We start from the raw sequence: 23,738 nt of genomic DNA, 5'->3' as shown, positions 1-23,738 counted from the left end.
TGCGGGTGACAAAGACGTCGCCGGGGGTGTGGTGGTCTCTAATAAAGCCCCACCCATGCTGCAGGTTGAACTTAATCACAGTCCCGGTGGTACGGGGACCATGCGCTGCACGGGGTTCTCTCCTGGTCCGGCTCTTCTGCTCCGCGCTCCTTATCTGCGCTTGCTGTTCCCGGACCCGCCTCTCTCTCCGCTCCCTTTAGAAGACCTCGAGCTGCTGGCGGCAGCACTCTGCACGCTCCGCTGCGGCCGCCCGAGTCTCCTGAGTGAACCCCATGAGGTCTCCTCCGGTGGGGTCCCACTCAAACTGTGCCTCCTCTAGCGGGGGCTGGGTCCTCCTAGCGGGCTTCGGAGCCGGAATCAGGGCTCACACAGAGGCCTTGCTCTTTGGAGTTCCAGTTGGTAATACTCCTGGGGCCATACAAAGGGCTGGCCATCCGGGCACGTGTGCTGGGCAAATAGATCTTCGCCCAGGTGCGGCACTTGAGATGTTGAGGGCGCGTTGATGGTAGCGGCGCCCGGGTTGACCAGGCCTTGCGACCAGGCTTGCGGCACCCTAAAGGTAAAGGGCACCGTAAGGACGGCGGTGCCCGGGGTTACTTGGCCCTGCGACCAGGCCGGTGGCTCCGCGGAGGTAGGGGGCGCAGTTGGAATTGCGGCGCCCGGGGGTACTAGGCCTTGCGACCAGGCCGATGGTATTTCCTGCTTTGCCGCGCTCAGGGTCGAAGCGCGTGACGTCACAGGGGTCGCGGCCGCGGTTTCCGATTGAGGCCTAGTCTGCGGCGGTGACGATACAGCGTCGGGCACGGCAGGGGGAACTTCGGGCTCTGCGACGGGGAGCTGGGGCAGGCACGCGGTTTCCCGGCTCGGGGTAGAAACGTCCCTTTTACCTGCCTCCGTTCGTTCGGCTCCCTTCTCGGCGCCGTCTCCGGCCTTGAGTCCTCCTGCACCATCCTCAGAGGCGGTCTGTCTCCTCATCTCGGGTGGCGTGCTCCGCTGACGGGTTCCGGTCTGCTGGGCCATCTCTCGGCTCCACTCCGCCAACGTCTCTCGCTGCACCTGGGCCATCCTCCGTGCGAGGCCCTCCAGCGCGGTCTGTGCACACTCCCGGTCTCGGGGGAGCTGTGCCAGGACCTCCACTAGGCCTAGTGGGGTTGTTGCTTGTAGCAGGCTCCTGACCACTGGGTCGGTGCTGCCTGTCTCTCCCTCCATCTCCGGGTGTGTTCTCTCCATGCTTCTTGTCTCCGGGTGCGCTCTCTCCAGACTCCTCCAGGCGGCACCCATCTTTGCTCTTTTGTTCTGTCTCCGCCCACATTGAGGGTGGTTCCGGGGCAACTTTGTGATTGTCAGTTCCAGGGGAAGTTCTTTCACGCTGATGGACACTTCCAGCATCACAGTCTCGGTTGGTGGGCGCGGTTTCCGCTTTTGGCGCCATTCTTCGACCTGGCCCACGATGGGAGGTGGCCTCTTGCCACCCTCTGGCACGCCCATAATGGCGTCCGCTCTTCCAAGGCGGGAAATCTTTGGAAATGGCGGGAATCGTCTCCCAGTGGCGGGAAACTCCATGGATGGCGGGAAAAAGCTGCAAATGGCGGACAACCGGCGGGAAACGAACTGTGATGGGGTCCGTTGGCGGGGACCCTCCGGAACCGGCTGGAGACTTCTTTTTAAGGTAACGGTGAACTTTTCTTCAGGCACGCAGTACCCGGTTGTTGCGGGCACGTTATCCTGCCGACTACGCCAAAGTTGACGCGCCCCCTGGGCCAGTGTTGTTTGGGGGATACCCGGAGCCGGATCAGATGGGGGTTGTAGTCTCCGAGTGGCGGTGACCCGGTCCGTGCCCAGGGTGTCAAGCTCAGTGTGTGGCAGTCCTTACAGATGTTGCTGGATGTTCTTTGTGTCGACTACGCCACCCGTTGATTTGCGGTCAATACTGCCGCCGCTGCAGCAGGGTCCACTGAGGCTGGTGGTGTGTGTGCAGCTTCTGGTAGTATAACCCCCAACGGGAGGGGTAAAGCCTCAGGGGGTCAGGTGTAGAGGATGGTGGTTGTGGTGGTGCAGTGAGGATGGTAATGAGACTCAGAGCCGGGCTGTGCAGTTCAGGGTTTTTACTTACTGCTGTTCTTGTGGTCACTCTGGCCTTGAGTGACCGCCCGAGCCGTGCTGCGTCCACCAGGTCCTGGACTCGGCCAACCCCCAAGTAATTCTGGAGCGTGGTCCTGAGCTCCCTTTCTGTCTCTTCCTTTCTCTGGCCTACCCCACCAGGGATCCACCTATGTCCGGCTCCCTCGGGCCTCTTGTTGGGTAAAACCCTTGTCTCTGGGTTCCCTGACCCTATGCTCGGTTTGCCTTCCGGGTGGATTTAGTGGGGGGTCGTGGCAGATCCTGCCCACGACCTCCGGTCTCTGGCTGAGGATTAGTGCCCTCAACCAGCTTGGGATCCGGTACCCTTGTGCCAACCCTTCACCCTTCTGGTTGTATTTGGGCTCTTGGGGTTCCCTCTTCTCCCCCTCTGGGTCCTTCTTTCTCCTCTCTCTCTCTCTTGGCCTTGGAGCTGCTCTTCTCCTCTGCTCTCTACCTCTACAGAAGACTGACGTCTCACAGACTGACCCTGATCTAAGATGGTGCCCACCTTATATACTCCCTCTATGTGTGAGCTCAGGTGACCAGCACCCAATGAGCTCCTAGCATTACCCAGACTGCTCCCCCTATCTGCCCCTACACTACTGGGATGTTCCACCCCCCTCCCACTCCAGCCAGGGACAGACACTGTCGTACCTGCACATTTCTCTAGTGGGAGTACCATTGATCTGTCCCCCGGAAATGGGATGTATGTAGTGCATGCAGCCTACTGAGCTCAGTTCCACACTCCATCCTTACCCGGGAGTGGAATACCACACCTCTGGCTGAGGTGCAATACCCCTGTAGCAGCCGAATCCTCAGGGTGCTACATGAGCGTTATTCTACTCGAACTGTTCGCCAATCTCAAATTCGAGCTGTTTTGGGCGGTGTTCGAGCCGTTCGGCGAACACGAACAATTTGAGAAAAATTCGGCTGTTCGAGGTTATGTTCGATAACTGTTCGTGCACCAAAATCATAACTGGATTTTTTCTCAGTAATGATGAAAATTAATGTTAATACGCAGTTTGAGTGTACAGCGGGGTGGGGGGATGGGCAGGGGATGGATCTCTGCAGGAACAATGAAGATCTCCATTTTTTTTTCTCTTTCCCGCATTTGCAGTGGGGAGGTGCAATCTGTCAGCCTATCAGCAGCGCACACACGGAGCGAAGTGCTTTTTTTCACGCAAGCAAGGGCATGTGTCATTGGCAGTGTATGTCACATGTCCTTGCCCTATAAGACCAAGCCATTTTCCCCGTCGCCACCATTTTCTCACTGCTGCAGCTGCGTGTTAGACGGCACCGCTGTTGCTGTGTGCGCTATACCTTGTTAATTTCAAGCCAATTTTCGCACAAATCTACAGATAGCTTGGGAGTAGGGAATAGTTGTGATTGCAGTCCTTTTAAGGACTAGGTTACAGCATTTCCTACGACTTTTATCAGGCAGGTCTGTGCTCTTAAATAGATAGATTGTGGGAGTAAAGACTAATTGTAATTGGAGTCCTTTTCAGGACTAGGTTACATCAGTTCCTATCAGTTTTTGCCAGGCAGGTCTGTGCCAGTGCTGTGCAAGTTTTTTTTCACAGCATTTGGCTGAATCTAGCAAAGCTAATCCTTTTTGGCCTATTGCAGAGTGTGTTATTCAGTGGAGTAGCCTATCTGTGTTGCAAGATATACCACCTGTGTATAGAATACCAATTTTTTTACTGCACCTAGTGAAGTAAAATCTTTTGGGCATAGCATCATTCTATTAGTCCATCTATACTGACCTCCATCAGGTTGCAAATTGAATATAATTTTTTTCTGCATCTAGCTCTGAAAAAATATTGGGCTTCTAGCTGTGTGTGGGACTTGTTCTATTAATCCATCTATACAGACCTCCATCAGGTTGCAAACTGAATATATTTTTTTCTGCATCTACCTCTGAAAAAATATTGGGCTTCTAGCTGTGTGTGGGACTTGTTCTATTAATCCATCTATACAGACCTCCATCAGGTTGCAAACTGAATATATTTTTTTCTGCATCTACCTCTGAAAAAATATTGGGCTTCTAGCTGTGTGTGGGACTTGTTCTATTAATCCATCTATACAGACCTCCATCAGGTTGCAAACTGAATATATTTTTTTCTGCATCTACCTCTGAAAAAATATTGGGCTTCTAGCTGTGTGTGGGACTTGTTGTATTAGTCCATCTATACTGACCTCCATCAGGTTGCAAACTGAATATATTTTTTTCTGCATCTACCTCTGAAAAAATTTTGGGCTTCTAGCTGTGTGTGGGACTTGTTGTATTAGTCCATCTATACTGACCTCCATCAGGTTGCAAACTGAATATATTTTTTTCTGCATCTACCTCTGAAAAAATATTGGGCTTCTAGCTGTGTGTGGGACTTGTTCTATTAATCCATCTATACAGACCTCCATCAGGTTGCAAACTGAATATATTTTTCTCTGCATCTACCTCTGAAAAAATATTGGGCTGCTAGCTGTGTGTGGGACTTGTTGTATTAGTCCATCTATACTGACCTCCATCAGGTTGCAAACTGAATATATTTTTTTCTGCATCTACCTCTGAAAAAATATTGGGCTTCTAGCTGTGTGTGGGACTTGTTGTATTAGTCCATCTATACTGACCTCCATCAGGTTGCAAACTGAATATATTTTTTTCTGCATCTACCTCTGAAAAAATATTGGGCTTCTAGCTGTGTGTGGGACTTGTTCTATTAATCCATCTATACAGACCTCCATCAGATTGCAAACTGAATATATTTTTTTCTGCATCTAGCTCTGAAAAAATATTGGGCTTCTAGCTGTGTGTGGGACTTGTTCTATTAATCCATCTATACAGGCCTCCATCAGGTTGCAAACTGAATATATTTTTTTCTGCATCTACCTCTGAAAAAATATTGGGCTTCTAGCTGTGTGTGGGACTTGTTCTATTAATCCATCTATACAGACCTCCATCAGGTTGCAAACTGAATATATTTTTTTCTGCATCTAGCTCTGAAAAAATATTGGGCTTCTAGCTGTGTGTGGGACTTGTTCTATTAATCCATCTATACAGACCTCCATCAGGTTGCAAACTGAATATATTTTTTTCTGCATCTACCTCTGAAAAAATATTGGGCTTCTAGCTGTGTGTGGGACTTGTTCTATTAATCCATCTATACAGACCTCCATCAGGTTGCAAATTGAATATAATTTTTTTCTGCATCTAACCCAGCCAATAGTTTTGGCCTAATACCACAGTTTGGCCACTCAGCTCTGCTCGGTTCCCATCCTTTGTTTTTTTGTGCAAACAGCTCCAGAGTTGTGAATTAGTTAACCACCAAAATGAGTGGAAAAAGGCCTGCTGCTGGTGGAAAGGGGAATAGGCGTGTTGGGAAGGGGAAAAAAGGTTGTGTCCGTGGGGTAGGTGTTAAAGCAACAGTAACATCTGCAGAAGAAAGACCATCTTCCAGCCAAACTAAAATGTCTACTTCTTTTAGCGGACAATGTGATAAGATCCCTTTCTTACGGCCACGCCAATCGCTACAAATTCCAGATGAGGCACAAAAACAGCAGGTGCTTCAACGGATATCAAGTGCTCCTTTAAGTGGGCTCTCCTCCACATCAACTTCAACATCACAAATACTCCAGTCCTCAAAGGTGTCACCCCAATCGCACTTGCTTCCTCACAGCTCCCAAATCTCCAGCTGCCCGTCTGAGTATGAGGTAGAACAGATGGTTGAGTCTGCAGAGCTGTTTACTCATACTATAGCCTGGGAATCAGAGGTCGACTCCAGCGCTTCTGTGAATCCAGACGAGGAAATGATCTGCACTGATGCCCAGAATCTTTATGAGTCGGATCCAGGACCAGACGCAGAAGGTTCTGACCATAATGTAGACCCTCATTCCCAAACTGTAACTCCTGTTGGTGGAGACAATGAGGAAGACGATGATAAGACTCAAATACCTGATTGGAGCGACAACTTTAGTTTTTTGTCAGGGCAGGAACAGGTTGGCTCTGAGGACGACGGGTGTGATAACGCACAGGGTGATGATGATGAGGTTGGAGATCCCACTTACTGTCAACCCACAGTCAGCCAAGAGATGAGGTCAGCAGAGGAGGTGGAGGAAGATGCTAGTGACGACGAGGTCAGGTTGAGCCTTCCTGGACAGAGACGTAGTACTGGAAGCACGTCAACAACTGCATCCTCAAACACAACTCTGCCTCTCACCACAAGTCGTGGTGGCTCTTCAGGTCGCATGGGTGCTAAGCCTTGCATAGCCTGGGCATTTTTTCAGATCGATAAAGATGACCCAACTCGTGTTATCTGTAACATTTGTCAGCAAAAGCTAAGTAGAGGCCAAAAAATACATAATTTGAGTACTTCATGCATGAACCGGCACATGGACATGAAGCATAAGTTGCAGTGGGAAGCTCAGTGTGCTACAATGCGGCCTAGCCGGCCGGGCCAACCACCGTCTGCCATCTTGTGCATCCGCGGCCTCTTCATCCTCTGTGACTGGAGGGACAGCAGTCACACCTGTTTTGGGGCGCAGACCTGCCACCTCTTTACCCGCAACAGCCAGCGTGATTGGCAGGTCATCATTTTCTTTGGAGGTGGTAACACCAGCTGGTGTTGAGCGCTGTCCGACATCGATAGCACCACCTTTGGATCAAGGCAACCTAACATGTCCGCCTGCATCTTCCTCACAGACCGGCAGTTTGCCGGGGACACCCTTATCAACCCCGTCTAAGCACAATAGCCAGCCCTCGGTCCCTCAGATGTGGACAAGTAAAAGACCATTTCCTCCTAGCCATGAGAAAGCTAAGAGGTTGAATTTCACCATCTGCAAGCTCTTGGCTACAGAAATGCTGCCTTTCCGCCTGGTGGACACAGAGGAATTTCGAGACCTTATGTCCGTCGCAGTGCCCCAGTACCAGATGCCCAGTCGGCACTACTTCTCAAAGAAAGGTGTGCCTGCGCTCCACCAGCATGTCGCACACAACATCACCGCTTCTTTGAGAAACTCTGTGTGTGACAGGGTGCATTTCACCACAGACACTTGGACGAGTAGGCATGGACAGGGGCGTTACATGTCGCTGACTGGGCACTGGGTAACTATGGTGACAGCAGGACAAGGGGCTGCTGTCCAAGTCTTGCCGTCCCCACGAGTTGTGCGTCAATCCTCTTTATGTCAAAGTTCCTCCACTGCTTCTGCCTCCTCAACCTCCTCTCGGTCTTCCACCTGCACCCAAAGCCTGTCTGGTCATGCCACAAGCTTTCTAACTGCGCAGAAGGGATCCTGCACACCTCCTTACTATGCTGGCAGTAGGGCTCAACGTCATCAGGCGGTTTTTACATTGAAATGTCTGGGAAATGTGAGTCACACAGCTGAGGAGTTGTGGTCAGCTCTGGAGAACCAATTTCATGAATGGTTGTCTCCACTGGACCTGAAACCAGGGAAGGCCGTGTGCGACAATGCTGCAAACCTGGGTGCGGCCCTTCGCCGGGGCAATGTCACACACGTGCCTTGTATGGCTCACGTGTTGAACCTGGTTGTCCAGCAATTTTTAGCCCACTATCCCAGACTAGATGGCCTTCTGCAGAGGGCACGGTCGCTGTGTGCTCACTTTCGCCGTTCGCATCCCGCAGCTCAGCGACTTACATCTCTACAGAAGTCGTTGGGCCTGCCACTTCACCGGCTAAAATGCGATGTGCCTACCCGGTGGAATTCAACTCTGCACATGTTGCAGCGACTGTGGCAGCACCGACAAGCCCTGGTGCAATACGTTCTGACGTATAGCCTGGGCCAGCGAGATCCAGAGGTGGGGCAAATCACGCTGGAGGAGTGGTCTCAGATCAGGGACCTATGCACCCTTCTGCACAGTTTTGAAATGGCGACGAAGATGTTTAGTGCTGACGATGCCATTATCAGCATGACTATTCCGGTGATTTACATGCTGGAGCACATGTTAAACAGAATTCGGAGTCAGGTGGTGGCACAAGAGGAGGTGGAGGAAGTAGAGGAGGAGGAGTTGTATGCGGAAGGGCTAACATCTGCAAGGTCCAGACGGTCGGCAGCACCAAGGCGGCAGGCATGTGAGGGTGGGGGAGATGGTTTTACCAGGGCACATGGTAGCAGCCAAACTAGTGAGGAAGGTGCAGGAGCCCAGGAAGAAGTGGAGGACGAACTGATGAGGGAGACTCATCAGATGAGGGAGACCTTGATCACATTTCTGTTGTGCGAGGTTGGGGGGAGAGGACAGAGGAAGGAAGCATGATTGTTACCTCGCCACCAACACAACAGGGACTTGGTGCTCCTGGATGCGCAACACACATGAGTGCCTTCTTGCTGCACTACCTGCAACATGACCCTCGAATTGTGAGAATTAGAAATAATCCTGACTACTGGGTTGCCACACTGTTAGATCCCCGGTACAAAAGTAAATTTGCAGAAATTATTCCTGCCATAGAAAGGGATGCACGCATGCAGGAGTATCAGCAGAGACTGTTGCAGAATCTTACATGTGCTTTTCCACAAAATACCAGTGGTGCACGTAGTGAATCTCACAGTTCCAACTTGCCAACCGTGGGACCGTCAAGTGTTCAGCACTCAAACCGTAACAGAACCACAGTATCTGGTGGTAACATCAATTTTGCGGAATCATTTCACCACTTTTTTAGCCCATCCTTTGCAAGGCCACAGGAGACAAGAATTCTGACACATAGTCAACGCCTAGAGACGATGGTACAGGAGTATCTCCAAGTAAACATTGAAGCCACGACTGTGTCACTGGACCCTTGCTCTTTTTGGGCTTCCAATCTGGATAAATGGCCGGAGCTAGCCACTTACGCCTTGGAGATCTTGTCATGCCCCGCAGCCAGCGTTCTGTCTGAACGTGTGTTCAGCGCTGCTGGTGGTGTGCTGACAGATAAGCGCACGCGGCTCTCCACTGATAATGTAGACAGACTCACGTTCATAAAGATGAACAAATCATGGATCCGAAACGACTTTTCTACCCCTGTGTCATCCTGGGGAGAGTAAAAGCTTGATGATTGGTTAAAATCACCCTACCAACCGTTTTAAGCTTTCAAATTACTAATCATGTTTATCTGTATCTTGGCTGGAAAATAATTTGGGCTTTGTAGCAGTGTGCAGCACTGATTCTATTAGGCCATCTATAATAAGCTCCACCAGATTTAAAATTACTAATCATGTTTATCTGTATCTTGACTGGAAAATAATTTGGGCTTTGTAGCAGTGTGCAGCACTGATCCTATTAGGCCATCTATACTAAAGCTTCACCAGATTTAAAATTAATAATAATTTTTAGCTGCATCTAGCCCGGAAAATAATTTTGGGGCTCCGAGATGCGCAAGACACATAAGTGCCTTCTTGCTGCACTACCTGCAGCATGACCCTCATATTGTCAGAATTCTAAGTAATCATGACTACTGGGTTGCCACACTCTTAGATCCCCCAAACTTTTCGATCAACCTTTTCATTTTAATAAAGACCAAAAAAATGGTCATTTTTGAAATTATAAGCATTAGCAGGTTGTTAGAAACTGAAATCAAACAGTTTTCAACTCAAAACTTTATTCTAGGTGATGTTACATTTTCACATAGGACCCCTTGTTCGAAAGGAGCTTCTGAACTCTCTCGTCCATTGAATTTGTCAGGTTTTGGATGGTTTCTGCTTCAATTGTTTTGCATGAGGACAGAATACCCTCCCAGAGCTGTTGCTTAGATGTGAACTGCCTCCCGCCATCATAGACACTCCTTTTAATGATGCTCCAAAGGTTCTGAATGGGGTACAGGTCAGGGGAGCATGGGGGTCACACCATAAGTTTGTCCCCTTTTATGCCCATATCAGCCAGAGATGCAGATGTTTTATGTGCAGCATGAGATGGTGCATTATCATGCAGAAAAATGATCTTGCTGTGAAATACACGGTTCTTCTTCTTGAACCATGGCAGGAAGTGCTGTTTGAGAAAATCCACATACATTATGGAGTTCATCTTTAGCGCCTTCAGGGATCCTAAAGGGGCCGACAATCTCTCTCCCCATGATTCCAGCCCAAAACATTACTCCACCTCCTCCTTGTTGGCGCTGTAGCCGTGTTTGCGTGGGGTGTCCATCAACCAGCCATCCTCCACTCCATCCATCTGGACCATCGAGCGCTGCACGGCACTCATCCGTGAACAAAACAGTTTTGAAATCAGTCTTCATGTAATGTTTGGCCCACTGGAGCCGTTTCTGCTTGTGTGAAGTGGATAGAGGAGGTCGACAGGATGGCGTATGCACAGCTGCAAACCTCTGAAGGACCCTGCATCTTGTTGTTCGGGGGACGTTGGAGGCACAAGCAGCTTCAAAAACTTGTCTGCTGCTATGACAAGGCTTTTTTGCCGCTGCTCTTTCAACCTGACGTAATTGCCTGTAGGAAAGAGTCCTCAATTTGCCCTTATCAGCACGCACACGTGTGTACTGTGAATCAGCTACATACTTCTTGATTGCCAAGACACTTCATCCTGATCATCGCACAATGTTGATTGTAGTCATGCCTTGACCTAAACACTCCACAATTTGTTGCTTCTCAGCAGCCGACACATCCTTTTTCTTTCCCATTTTGGCAGAAAATGTAGGCTGCTTAATAATGTGAGACAGCCTTCTTAAGTAGTCTTGCCTTTCATTGGACACACCTGCCAAACTAATTAGCACAGGTGTCTGCAATTGCTTACAGTGATATAAAGAGCCCTGACACACATCACCATCAATGAGTTTAACTGACAAACAAACAAATCCTTCCCTTATCACTCCTAAACACTTTTTGCATAATAATTTGGAACGCAGTGTACATGTGCTTTTCCACAAAACACCAGTGGTTCACGTAGTGAATCTTACAGTTCTAACTTGCCAACCGTGGTCTGTATGGAGTTGTTCAATAAAGGGCCCAAAATTAAGATAACATAGATGGGAGAGGTCTCTATGAATAGGAATTCCTAAGTATTTGATACCCTGTGAGGGCCAGGCAAAGGGAAAGTTGGACTGGATGGAATCCTATATGGATTTGGGGAGGGAGACATCGAGGGCCTCAGACTTCGCTGCATTGATTTTAAAATTTGACCATGTAACAAAGTGATCTATTTCAGCCATAACAGCATGGATGTGATTGAGTGATATATACTAGGACATCATCAGCAAATAGAGAGCACTTGTACTCGGTGCCTCCCACCTCAATCCACCTAATATTGGGGTTATGGCGAATTGATGAGAGCAGGTGCTCCGTCACTAGGATGTATAAGAGAGGGGACAGAGGACATCCCTGCCTTGTCCCATTGGTGATTGTGAAAGGTGATGAAAATGTTCTGATGCACCCCCTGGGCCTTGGGACACCCGGAGCCGGACCCTTTTTGGTGGATGCTGGTGGTTGTAGTCTTCGTGGCGGCGACCCGGTTCCGTGGCTCAGGGTGGTCAAACCAGTGGCGGAACTATTTATGTGGTTTTGATGTTTAAATGTCCGACTACGCCACCCGTGGATTGCGGTCAGAGTGAACCGCCGCTGCAGGGCAGACCGCTGAGGCTGGTGTTGTGGGTGCAGCAGAGCGTAGCATAACTCCCCACGGGAGGAGTATAGCCTCAGGGCAGTGTATGTGGAGGATGGGGGTGATGGTGCAGGGCAGCAGCAGTAACGACACGGAGTCAGTGATGCAGTCCAGGGCCTTTACTCACAGTTCTTATTATCCAGACCACGTCTGCAGGTAACGGCTGCCCACGTCGTACTGTGCTCACCAGGTGAGGGGCTCAGACAACTCCCAGATAACTTTGGAGCGCTTCACAGGACCCCCTTTGTGTGTCCTTTGTCTGGCCTTTCTTACCAACCCTTCTGTCCGGCTGCCTCGGGCCTCCTCTTGGTAAACTTGGCGCCAGTTTCCCTGACCCTATGTGGTGCCTTTTAGCGGGTGTAGCGAGGGGCTGCGCCACATAAAATGTCACAGCCTCCGGTTTCTAGCTGAGGGTCATTTCCCGCCTCCACTAGTTTCGGGGACCGGTCTCCCCCTTTGGCCTGACCCCTCCACGCAGGTGGATTCGGGCGTGCGGTGGCAACTCACCCGTCCGCACCCCTGGGACCCCTTCATTCCTCGTTCATGGAGCCTTCTCCGCTCCTCTTCCTTCCTTCTCCCTCTTCCAGGCCTGGGCCTCTGTTACTAGGCCCGCCTCCGGAGCAGAGCTCATGCAGAGCCCCTGCTCCCTGCTACTTCTGCTCAGACTTCTCTGCACTGAACTAAGATGGTGCCCACCTTTTATACTCCCTTCTCAATGCACCCAGGAACTGCTTCCTCCCTGCTCCTGCACTACAGGGTTCCCCTTCCTCAGTGTTCCCTCCCCCCACTCCAGCCAGGGACAGGGACTGTCGTGCCCATCTCAGAGGCATATTGGTCGCCCTGCCCCACGGCAATGTGGTGTAATGCATGCAGGTGTCGGGTCCTGATCCACACTCCATCCTTACCTGAGAGTGAGATATCACACCTCTGGGTGAGGTGCAATACCTCTGTAGCAACCGAGCCCTCAGGGTGCTACAGTTCCATTTATCTTCAGTCTAGGTGACGTATTGTGATACAGGGCCGTGATTTTGGCTATAAAAGGGTCCCCTAGACCCCTACCCCAAGCTTTTTAAGAGAATCATATATGGCGTGCCAGGAGACTCTATGGAATGCTTTCTCAGCATCCAACGAGAGTATCTAATTACAAATTTTTAACTGCATCTAGCCCAGGAAATACTTTGTGCCTAGTAGCAGTGTCTGCTAGTCAGCGGATTATCCCGGCTGTTAAGCAAGCTACACCACCTGTAGTTTAGACACTTAATTTTTTCAAAGGAAATGCTTCGGGACCATGGGATACTCAGTGAAGAGCATCAGGAGGCACCCCAAGGCATAGGGGCTGGGACTGGCAGTAGGATGCCTTGCGGTGGACAGCCGAGCTCGATCCTTATAAAAGCTTTTTAACTGCAGCAGCTTTAGTGGACGCTACTGGAGCTGGAATTACGCGGCTGCTGGCATGAGACTTGCCCTCCAATAGATCCTTGTAAATGGATTTAAAGTGTATTCATTCAAATTAGAGAGACAATTTAAATTAAAAAGCTTAGAGCTGCCTCCACCACAGGGGGGCTCGCTCGACCCACCAGCGGACAGGCACCAGTATTGGGAGAGGGGGGCTGGCCATCAGGGTTCACCGCGGCTCTGGCACAAACCCGGCGACACGGAGGTGGCACGGGCAGGAGCGGACTGGCCGTGTCGGCTTCTCACTTTTTGGATTTTAGAAGGGCATGACATGCCTATATCTGTGTCTCCCCCTCCTTTTACTCCTCCACCTCTTTTATTTTCGCATGACTATATGTACTTGTCACTTTTCCATGTGTTAGTTATGTCTTCTGAGCAGTTTGTCAGCTTTTGGACACCTTTGAAGGTGTTTTCTATGTGTTTCTATGTGTTTTTGTTTGCCTGCCATTGGTTTTAACGGTGTTCGAAGGTGTTCGACGAACAGTTCGACGAACAGTTCGGCGAACACACGGGTGTTCGACGAACCGAACCAAACTCGAACACTACGGGGGTGGCTCAACACTAGTTGTTACGTTTATAGCTATGAGTAGATCCATAGTCCTCACGTGATTTATTCTTTCCAAAATATCTTGTCCGGATGGGTCGACTGGTGGAAATTTCGTTCTCAAAACCAGAAGTGCCATTACTGGCTATTGATGAAATGGATGACATAGAAGAATTTCTTATCATCTTATTTTTATCCTCCATATTTTTATATTGCCAGCGGAATACTCTCTTATTCTCATAATTACCAAGATCACGTAAGTATTTTTTAGATTTTATTTTGCTGACATTGTCTTCCCACTTTTCCATCTCTTTGTTCATATCCAGAAAAAAATTGTCCACGTTCTTGATCTATTTCTCCCAATATAATAGTATTCTTCTCGTTAATAATTTCAATGAATGTCAATGAGCAAGATGAAGTCATCAAATCCAAATTACCTCAAACAAAAAATTATACAGAGAGGGTTGAGAATCCAGTTATTCCCCACATTTGGATTTGATGACGTTAAACTCAATAAAAAATGGGAAATAGCAGCTTCATCTTGCTCATTGACATTCATTGAAATTATTAACGAGAAGAATACTATTATATTGGGAGAAATAGATCAAGAACTTGATCAAATTCAGAAACAAATGTCCCGTGACATCTCTGCTGAATTGATGGACAAATTTTTTCTGGATATGAACAAAGAGATGGAAAAGTGGGAAGACAATATCAGCAAAATAAAATCTAAAAAATACTTACGTGATGTTGGTGATTATGAGAATAAGAGAGTATTCCGCTGGCAATATAAAAATATGGAGGATAAAAATAAGATGATAAGAAATTCTTCTATGTCATCCATTTCATCAATAGCCAGTAATTCCACTTCTGGTTTTGTGAACGAAATTTCCACCAGTCGACCCATCCGGACAAGATATGGTGGAAAGAATAAATCACGTGACGACTATGGATCTACTCATAGCCATAAACGTAATAACCAACCTAAGGTAATAAATCTATCCACCCATATCCTCACACAACAACAAATTCATGTGCTGGAAAAAGGCTTAGGCTGAGTTCACACGATGCGTTTTTCATGCGTTTCCGCGGCGTTTTTGCAGTTGCAGAAACGCCGCGGAAACGCATGAAAAACGCATGGTAGAAGGGCAGCAATGTTCCCCAATTGAAATCCGCATGTGCTGTGCCCATGATGCGGATTTTTCCGCAGCGTAAACGCTGCGCTCAAAAATCCGCAGCATGTCAATTAATTTTGCGGAAACGCTGCTTTTTTGGCACCATTGACTTGCATTAGACCGCATGGAATCCGCATCACTGTATATGTTGATGCGCTTTTCATGCGGTCTAATGTGCGGATGGTACCCGGGTGTGGATGAGAGGACTCTCATCCAGACCCAGGTACCATTAAAAAAAAAAGAATAAAATAAAAAATATATATATACTCACCTTCTGACAGCCCGCGCAGCGCTCCTGCTTGGTTCCCCGCACTTCGCGGTTGAACGAAGAAGGACCTTCGCTGACGTCAGAGTCATGTGACGGGTCACGTGACGCTGACGTCGGCAGGTCCTTCAGTCTTCACTGCCGGTAGCCAGGACCGAGCAAAGCAAGACACCGGGGGCCATCAGAGGGTAAAGTATATATTTATTTTTTATTTTTTGACATTCACACACTATATAAATCCATGCCGGCTGCATGGATTTATATAGTGTGAAGTTGACAAGCACTTTCCAAGTGATGCTAAAATCTCTTGGGAAGCGCTTGTCAACCCGCATGCGGAAATGAAAGTGAAGACCGCTTCATTTCCGCATGTCCCTGGCAGGAAACCGCATGTACAATCCGCATGCGTTTTTTCCTGCCAGGGAGATGCAGAAATGCTCAGGAAAAAATCCTGAGCATTTCCGCATCGTGTGCACATACCCTTAATATTTTCTCCTCAATCCCTAGATGCCTTTACGGCCGTAAATAATGTACATCTTTTCACAAGAAAGCTCATATTTAAAAGAATTCATGAGAAAAAGAGCTTGGGTCTTACGTTAAGTACTGAGGAAGAGAAAGCTGCCTTGTCTATCCTTGAATCATTGGCCAACGATGAACCTGAACTGGTAAGTACTTTCCCTATCCATCTAGTCAATAAATCTAATAAATTTCACAATTTAAACGTGTCCTGCTGTGGACATTTTTGTCAGATTGGTTACTAGAGATATAGAACAATTAAAAACTATTGGCCTTCCATACCATGGTAACAAACAATTTATGGAAGTCATTCAAGAAATTGGGAAATGGGATGATTGCTTTCTAAAAACTGCTGATAAAGGCGGCAATTTGATTATTTGGCCTAACTGTTTATATGAAAAACAGACACAAAAATTGTTACTTGACCATCATTGTTATAAAAAATTACCTCAAAATCCTTTAAATAAATTCCAATCCCAATTGATAGAAATACTTGAAAAAACATATGACAATGGCATTATCCCCAAGAAATTTCTGGATAGTATACAAAAATTAAAACTCTGCATCCCTACCCTATATTTAATTGCAAAGATTCATAAAGATATAGTGGACCCCCCCCAGGCAGACCACTAGTGTCTGGCAATAGGGGAGTATGCGGGTTAATATGTCTAATGATTGATCACTACCTAAAACCCATTGTAGCCACCCTTCCGTCTAGACCAGCTCCACCTTGATAGCCAAATGATACTGGTGACTGCCGACGTTGAAGCGCTTTACACCTCTATCATGCATACACACGGATTGAGGGCCACTTCTTGGTTCCTCAACAGTAGCAATCTTGATGCAGAGCTGGTTGATTTGATTATGTTGTTGCTTGAGTTTGTCCTGACACATAATTGTTTTCTTTTTAAGGATGAGGTTTTTTTGCAAATACAAGGGACAGCAATGGGGGCGGCATGTGCCCCCTCTTATGCCAATTTGTTCTTAGGAGCCTGGGAGAGGGAGATCTTTCAAAGCCCTGCCTTCCCTGGAAGTGAGAATATTCATAATTGGGCAAGATATATTGACGACATCCTATTTGTGTGGGATGGCAGTATCAATGATCTTCATGAAATCATGCGTTTGATGAATAACAATCATCTCAATATCAAATTAACTTATACCTATGGACGCAAAGTCAATTTTTTGGATATTGATATTGAGGTGTTCCCAGATGGGGTGATTCATACTGATATATTTCGCAAACCTACGGCTACTAATTCTATCCTAAGGGCAGATTCATCTCACCTTCCTTCTACCATTCGAGGCATACCGGTTGGGCAATATTTAAGAGCCAGAAGGATCTGTTCTACTGATGAGGCATTTGAGCAACAGGCTTCTGAACTTTATGTCCGGTTCAGAGAAAGGGGATACTGACATAGACAAATCCGACAAGGATATTGGCAGGCTAAGAAAATCAGTAGGAATCAGTTACTTTACTCCACAAATATCCCCAAAGTAAAACCAAGTTCCAACCAAGTGAGGCCGATCACTCCATATAATTGCCAGTGGAAAGACTTTCTGAAATTATCCACAAACACTGGTCTGTTTTACAAACTGACCCAGTATTGGGCAAGATCTTACCTGGAAAACCCTGTATCACTGCAAAGAGATCGAAAAATTTTAAACATTTTTTGGTCCGCAGTGAATACCAATCTGCGAGGACAAAGTGTGGCACCCCAGGGGTCTGATTTCCACAGTAATGTAATGTTATGTCTGAGAGCAGGTGGGAGGTCCTTTGGTCAGGGATCCTGTGCATACCACACCTCCTGCCCAGTCTTGGGAGGGGAAGAACTTCCCCTATATAAACCCGGGGCTGAAGCAGGGTTAGCAGTCTAGGAGAGTAGAGACAAGAAACAGTCATAGGAAGAAACAGCAGAAGCTCAGTGGGAGCAATACTACTACAAGTCAGGGGCTGGCAGCTGCAGAGCTCGCCCTGACTGAGAAGCTTTCTTACCGGACCCAGCGTCCGAGGCTGTGGGGACTAACTCTTACCCAGCAGCAGAAGCCGACCGGCAGGGGATTTCAGGTCCTCAGGCCCAGAAACCCGAAGGCACGGTCCCACGCGTGGGACCAGCACCGCCATCGTGGAGCGGAAGCTACTAGAAGGCCCCGAGTCACCAGCCATACGGGTGAGCACCACACGGTACACTCAGGGACGTGGGCTACTTATATCCGCTTCTAGCAAGGTAGCCAGAAGAGTACAGCCAGTTTGGGAGGCCTACAACTCCGCCTGGCCAGGGGAGATCCCATCTGCTCAAGGACTGACCAGGCCCCGTTCGCTAGCAAGTACTCCAGGAGGGTCTATCGTTGTTACCAGTAAAGACCCTGAATTACACCGCACCGTCTCTGAGTGGTTCCTGCTACCCTCATTTTCCACGTCGGCTGCCCTGAGGCCATACCCCTCCCGTTGGGGGTTATACTATCACGCTGCACAATTCTACACCGGCCTCAGCGGTCTGCCCTGCAGCGGCAGCTCCATAGCTGCAAATCAAAGGGTGGCGTAGTCGTCACTCAAATAACATCTATCAAGACTGCCACACACTGAGTTTGACTCCCTGGGCACGGACCGGGTCCCCGCCACTCGGAGACTACAACCCTCATCTGATCCGGTTCCGGGTAAGCCCCCGTGTGCGAGACGCTGCGCGACACAGCAGGCCCAGGGGCGCGTCAACTTTGGCGTAGTCGGCAGGATTTCGTGCCCGCAACCACCGGGTACTGCGTGCCTGAAAAAGAGACTTTTCAAACTTACCTGTGGTGAAGATTCCCGCCATCCGGCGCCATCTTCAGCCTTCTTCCTGCCATCGGTGAAGTTTCCCGCCATCCGGCGCCATCTTCTGCCTTCTTCCCGCCATCCGTGGAGTTTTCCCGCCATTGGACGCCATCTTGAGGACGCCGCGCGGGAAGAAGAGGGGCGTGGACTCCGAAAGCGCGCGAGAACTGAAGCCCCGCCTCACGTCCGGACGTTGCGTAAGGTCCTGGAAGGAGCCCAGCAGACGCCGACGTCACAGGAGCGCGACGGAAGGTCCTCAACCCTGACGATCCACTGCGGAGCCGCGGCCTACGGAAGAGGATCATCGCAAGGTAGGCCACGGTCCACTAGGGGGGAGAAGGATGTCGGATACGGAGGAGAGCTTCACTGCCTCAACCCCCGCCAGCGCTACCGCTGCTGCAGTTATGCCCTTCACCATGCCCTATATCCCGGGAGCAGCTTGGCTACCCCAGTACTCAGGGGAGTCACATACCCTGCATGACTTTAGAGAAAAGCTGGATAGCCTCTTCCAGGTGTACCCCCTCACAGAAGAGCAGAAAGTGAGCATCCTGGTGGCCCAACTAACCGGGGCAGCCAAAAGGGAAGTAAAATCCTGGCCACCTGGGAGGAAGACTGTCGCAGGGATACTAACCCGGCTGAAGGACACCTTTGATACCCGCACCTCAGCCGAGATTAAGCTTAGATTCTACGGGTGCAAGCAGCGAGCGCATGAGAGTATAAGGGACTATGCACTAAACCTACAAGAGGCCCTGAGGGCCATTAAGCAGACCGACCCTGATGGAGTGGGAAACGAGGACAGGCTGTTGACCGAGCAGTTTATAGAGGGACTATATTGTAATACCCACCGAACCCAGTTGCGGGCAATGGCCTTACAGGATCCCCATCTGGGCTTTGCACAGTTCAAGGACAGAGCCATCCGGGTGCTCCGAGAACCGGCACCGGGTGGCGTTGTGACCCACAGGCGCCCTGCTATCACTTACCACCAGGATGCGGCGCCTTTGTCGGCAGGGCCTGTGGGAGCTGATGCGCAGGCTTTGGACAATGACCCGGCTCCAGACCTACACTATCAGGTCCAAGAGCTAGCTAAGAGCGTTGCTGCGCTAACCCGAACTGTGCAGTCTTTACAGGCTTCCACCCCAGGGAAGATCCAGCTGGCATCCGAACCGGAGGACATCCCGTGGCGTCGACCAAGGAGGACCCCACCGGCCAGAGGAAGACCCAGTGACCGATACAGCGAGGACGGACGACCCATCTGCCGCCGCTGCAATCAACCCGGACATATGGCAAGGTACTGTTCTTTAAACGGGCACAACCTGGGGTAGAGGGCCAACCCCCAGGAAAAAGATCACCAGGCCCATCGAACTGGCGCGACAGATATGTGGGAGGACGACCAGTCTTGCCTGTGGTACTGGATGGCATTCCCATGAGTGCCCTACTGGACACCGGGTCACAGGTCACCACTATCCCGTACGTGCTCTTTAAGCAGTACTGGAATGACTCGGATATTACCCGCTACCCTGACGACGACTTGAGTATCATCGCCAGCAATGGCCAGCCCGTGCCACAGATCGGATTTAAAGAGGTGACCATCAAAATCGGTAGAGTCGAACTGGCAGCACAGGGACTGATCATTGTAGATATTGACAAACATGAGAGTCACCCAAAAATAACTCTAGGAACTAATGTAATTGAAAATTGTCTTGCAGAGGTGATTTTCCTTTTACAACAGGTTGCCAAGAACGCCAGCTCCGGCGAGCAGCGGGTGCTCCAGAAAGAGATCCGGGCACTGATGCGACGGCAACAGGTGGAACTCTCCGGCGGTGAGATTGGTAGCGTAAGAATGTGTGACCCTTTTCCTATTGCCATGCCCCCAAAAAGTGAAATGATGATTTGGTGCCGGGCAGCTATTGGTCTGAGAGGTAGGGATTACCAGGCAATGGTAGAACCAGTTTACTCGGACAGTAGGCCCACCATTTTGACAGCACGGGGGGTGGTTGATGTACGCCATGGGAGGGTGCCCGTTCGCATAATAAATATCGGGGAGAGGGAAGTGTACCTGCCCCGGTATGCCACGCTAGCCAAATTATATACCATTAACCAAAATTCTATACAATCTGTGGAACCCTTGCCTCCATCTCACCCGCAGGAAGGTAACGGCTCTAAGAAAAACATGGAGGACTGGTGTCAGCAACTACATCTGGGTACTGACTCCACTCCCGCACACCAGAAACAAGGAGTCTATCGGGTGGTTCAAGAGTACGAGAGAGTGTTCAGTAAACACCCGTTAGACTTCGGGCGAGTCAAGGGGGTAGAACACCACATCCCCACGGGAGACCATCCTCCTATAAAAGAGAGGTATCGACCCGTACCTCCTGCCCACTACCAACACGCCAAGGGGATGCTTAGAGACATGAAGGAGGCTGGGGTGATCAGGGATAGCTGTAGCCCCTGGGCAGCTCCACTAGTCTTAGTCAGAAAAAAAGACAACACCATGAGAATGTGTGTAGATTACCGGAAAATCAACCGTATCACACACAAGGATGCGTACCCCTTACCAAGGATAGAGGAGTCATTGGCTGCTTTAAGATCTGCTAACTTCTTCTCTACCTTGGATCTCACTAGCAGGTACTGGCAGGTTCCTGTAGCAGAGGCGGACCGGGAGAAGACCGCATTTACCACCCCGATGGGACTTAGCGAGTTCACCTGCATGCCGTTCGGACTCTGCAACGCACCAGGAACCTTCCAACGACTAATGGAGTGTTGTCTGGGCCACAGAAACTTCGAGACGGTCCTGTTGTACCTGGACGATGTCATCGTATACTCCAAGACGTATGAGGACCACCTGAAACACCTGGCGGAAGTGTTCGAAGCTCTGGCGAGTTACGGCCTAAAGGTGAAACCCTCCAAGTGTCACCTCCTGAAACCAAAGGTGCAGTACCTGGGACACGTGGTGAGCACTGACGGAGTGGCTCCCGACCCTGATAAGATCACCGCAATTAAGGAATGGCCAAGCCCCTCCAGCGTAAAAGAAGTGCGGCAGTTCCTCGGGTTGGTAGGCTACTACCGAAGGTTTATTCCCGGTTTCACCAAAAAGGCAGCACCTATGCAGGACCTCCTGATAGGCCAGTCCCGGAAGGCCAAGAACCAGAAGCCGCCCTTCAAATGGGAGGAGCTGGAAGAAGAGTCCTTCCGCCAGCTGAAGATGGCCCTCACGGGGGACGAAATCCTGGCGTACCCGGATTATAGCCAGCCCTTTATCCTCTACACCGACGCCAGTAACATCGGGCTAGGAGCCGTACTGTCCCAGATCCAGCAGGGGAAGGAACGAGTAATCGCCTACGCCAGCCGAAAACTGCGACCCACCGAAAGGAACCCCGAGAATTACAGCTCATTTAAGCTAGAGTTCCTGGCCGTAGTATGGGCAGTCACCGAGCGCTTTAAGCATTACCTCGCTTCTTCCTGGTTCACCGTGTACACGGATAACAACCCGTTGACACACCTGGACACGGCAAGACTCGGTGCCCTGGAGCAGAGGTGGATGGCCCGTCTGTCCAACTACGAGTTCACAATCAAATACCGGGCCGGACGCTCCAATACCAACGCGGACGCCCTGTCCAGGATGCCCAACCTGCCGGACGAAGGAGAAGATCCGGAGTGACTGGAAGAAGTTGAACTCCCTGCGTTCCACCGTCATGGGACTATCCAGTATTCCCACCGGGTAAGGAGTAAGCAGGCTGTTACGTTGAACCCCTTACCTCATTACAACTGGGCGGAAACGCAAGACAGCGACCCTGCCGTCCGACTGGTGAAGGAGATGCTGACTCGCCCGGAGGCTTGCCTTGAACCAGACGCTCCGGAGGAAGCCAAACAACTATGGGCAGAGAAGAGTCGACTGTTCCTTTACAAGGGGAAGTTGTGCCGCAGAATGGTTAACTCCCGGACGCATGAACTACTCTGGCAAGAAGTGGTGCCACGAAGAGACGCAGCCATGGTGATGGAGGCATACCACGACGGAGCTGGACACTTCGGGTGGAAGAAGCTGGAGTTCCTGCTGCGCGAGCGATTCCACTGGGTAGGCATGAGGGGAACCATTGAGAAGTGGTGCAGAGACTGTGGCCCGTGCAACCTGAGAAGGAAGGACCGTGCCAGCCAGAAGACTCCCCTGCAGTCCATCGTCACCCGGCAACCGTTGGAACTGGTAGCCTTGGATCATGTAAAACTGACCCCAAGCAGAAGTGGCTACGTCTACGCGTTAACCATCGTGGATCATTACTCCCGGTTTTTGGTTGTCGTCCCCGTCAAGGACTTAACGGCTCAAACAGCAGCTAGAGCCTTCCAGCAGCACTTTTGCCATCCACACGGGTACCCGGACCAAGTGCTGACGGACCAGGGACCTGCCTTTGAAGCGGAGGTCTTCCAGGAATTCTGCAATCTGTATGGCTGCCGGAAGATAAGGACGACACCCTACCATCCGCAAACTAATGGACTTTGTGAGAAAATGAACCAGGTGATAATGGATCTTCTAAAAACGTTGCCCCTGGAAGAACGCAGTCTGTGGCCTGAGAAGTTGCCCGATCTGGTGGACCTATACAACCACATCCCGGTAGGTTCCACCAACTGTACCCCGGCTTACCTAATGAGGGCAAGACCTGGTAAGTTACCTGTTGACCTGGAAATGGGAGTCCTGACACCCGAGGACACTTCACCAGAAACAGACTGGGACACAGAGAGGCAGCAGCAGTACCGGAGAGTACAGGAGAGCGTGGAGCAAAGTCTCTGTCAGGCTAGGGAAAGACAAGAGAAAATTTACAACCAGTATGCTCCCGCTGTTCCCCTGGTACCCGGAGAGCAGGTCTTGAAGAGGAAGAGACGGCTCCACAAGTTGGACGACCAGTGGGAGAAGGACCCGTACACCGTACTGCCCTCAAGCCACGAAAACCCGAAGGTTTGTACCATCAGTAAAGACGGAGGGGAAACCACAGCCATTGTATCCCGGGACCACCTGAAGAAGTGTCCCGAACAACTGAGGAACCCTGAAGAGGAACAAGAAGACCATCGACCCGTAGAGGAAAGGGAAGATATGGTTAGTACTGTGCTCGGGGACTTCCCTCGGTCTTGGACTCAAGTCAATGGTGCAGTTGTGGTACCCGTACTCACCTTCCTCCAACCAGCATCCCAAGCACCTACGGAGCAACCGGTAGAGCTGGAGCAACAGCCGGTCCAGGAGGCCGAAGACCCCACACCCGCAGACCAGGAGGATCAAC

Source organism: Phyllobates terribilis, unplaced genomic scaffold, assembly GCF_046119375.1.
Source record: "Phyllobates terribilis strain yellow unplaced genomic scaffold, ASM4611937v1 Scaffold_8__6_contigs__length_399053987, whole genome shotgun sequence".
In the NCBI taxonomy this organism is placed as follows: Eukaryota; Metazoa; Chordata; class Amphibia; order Anura; family Dendrobatidae; genus Phyllobates; species Phyllobates terribilis.
This window is presented reverse-complemented; position numbering follows the sequence as displayed.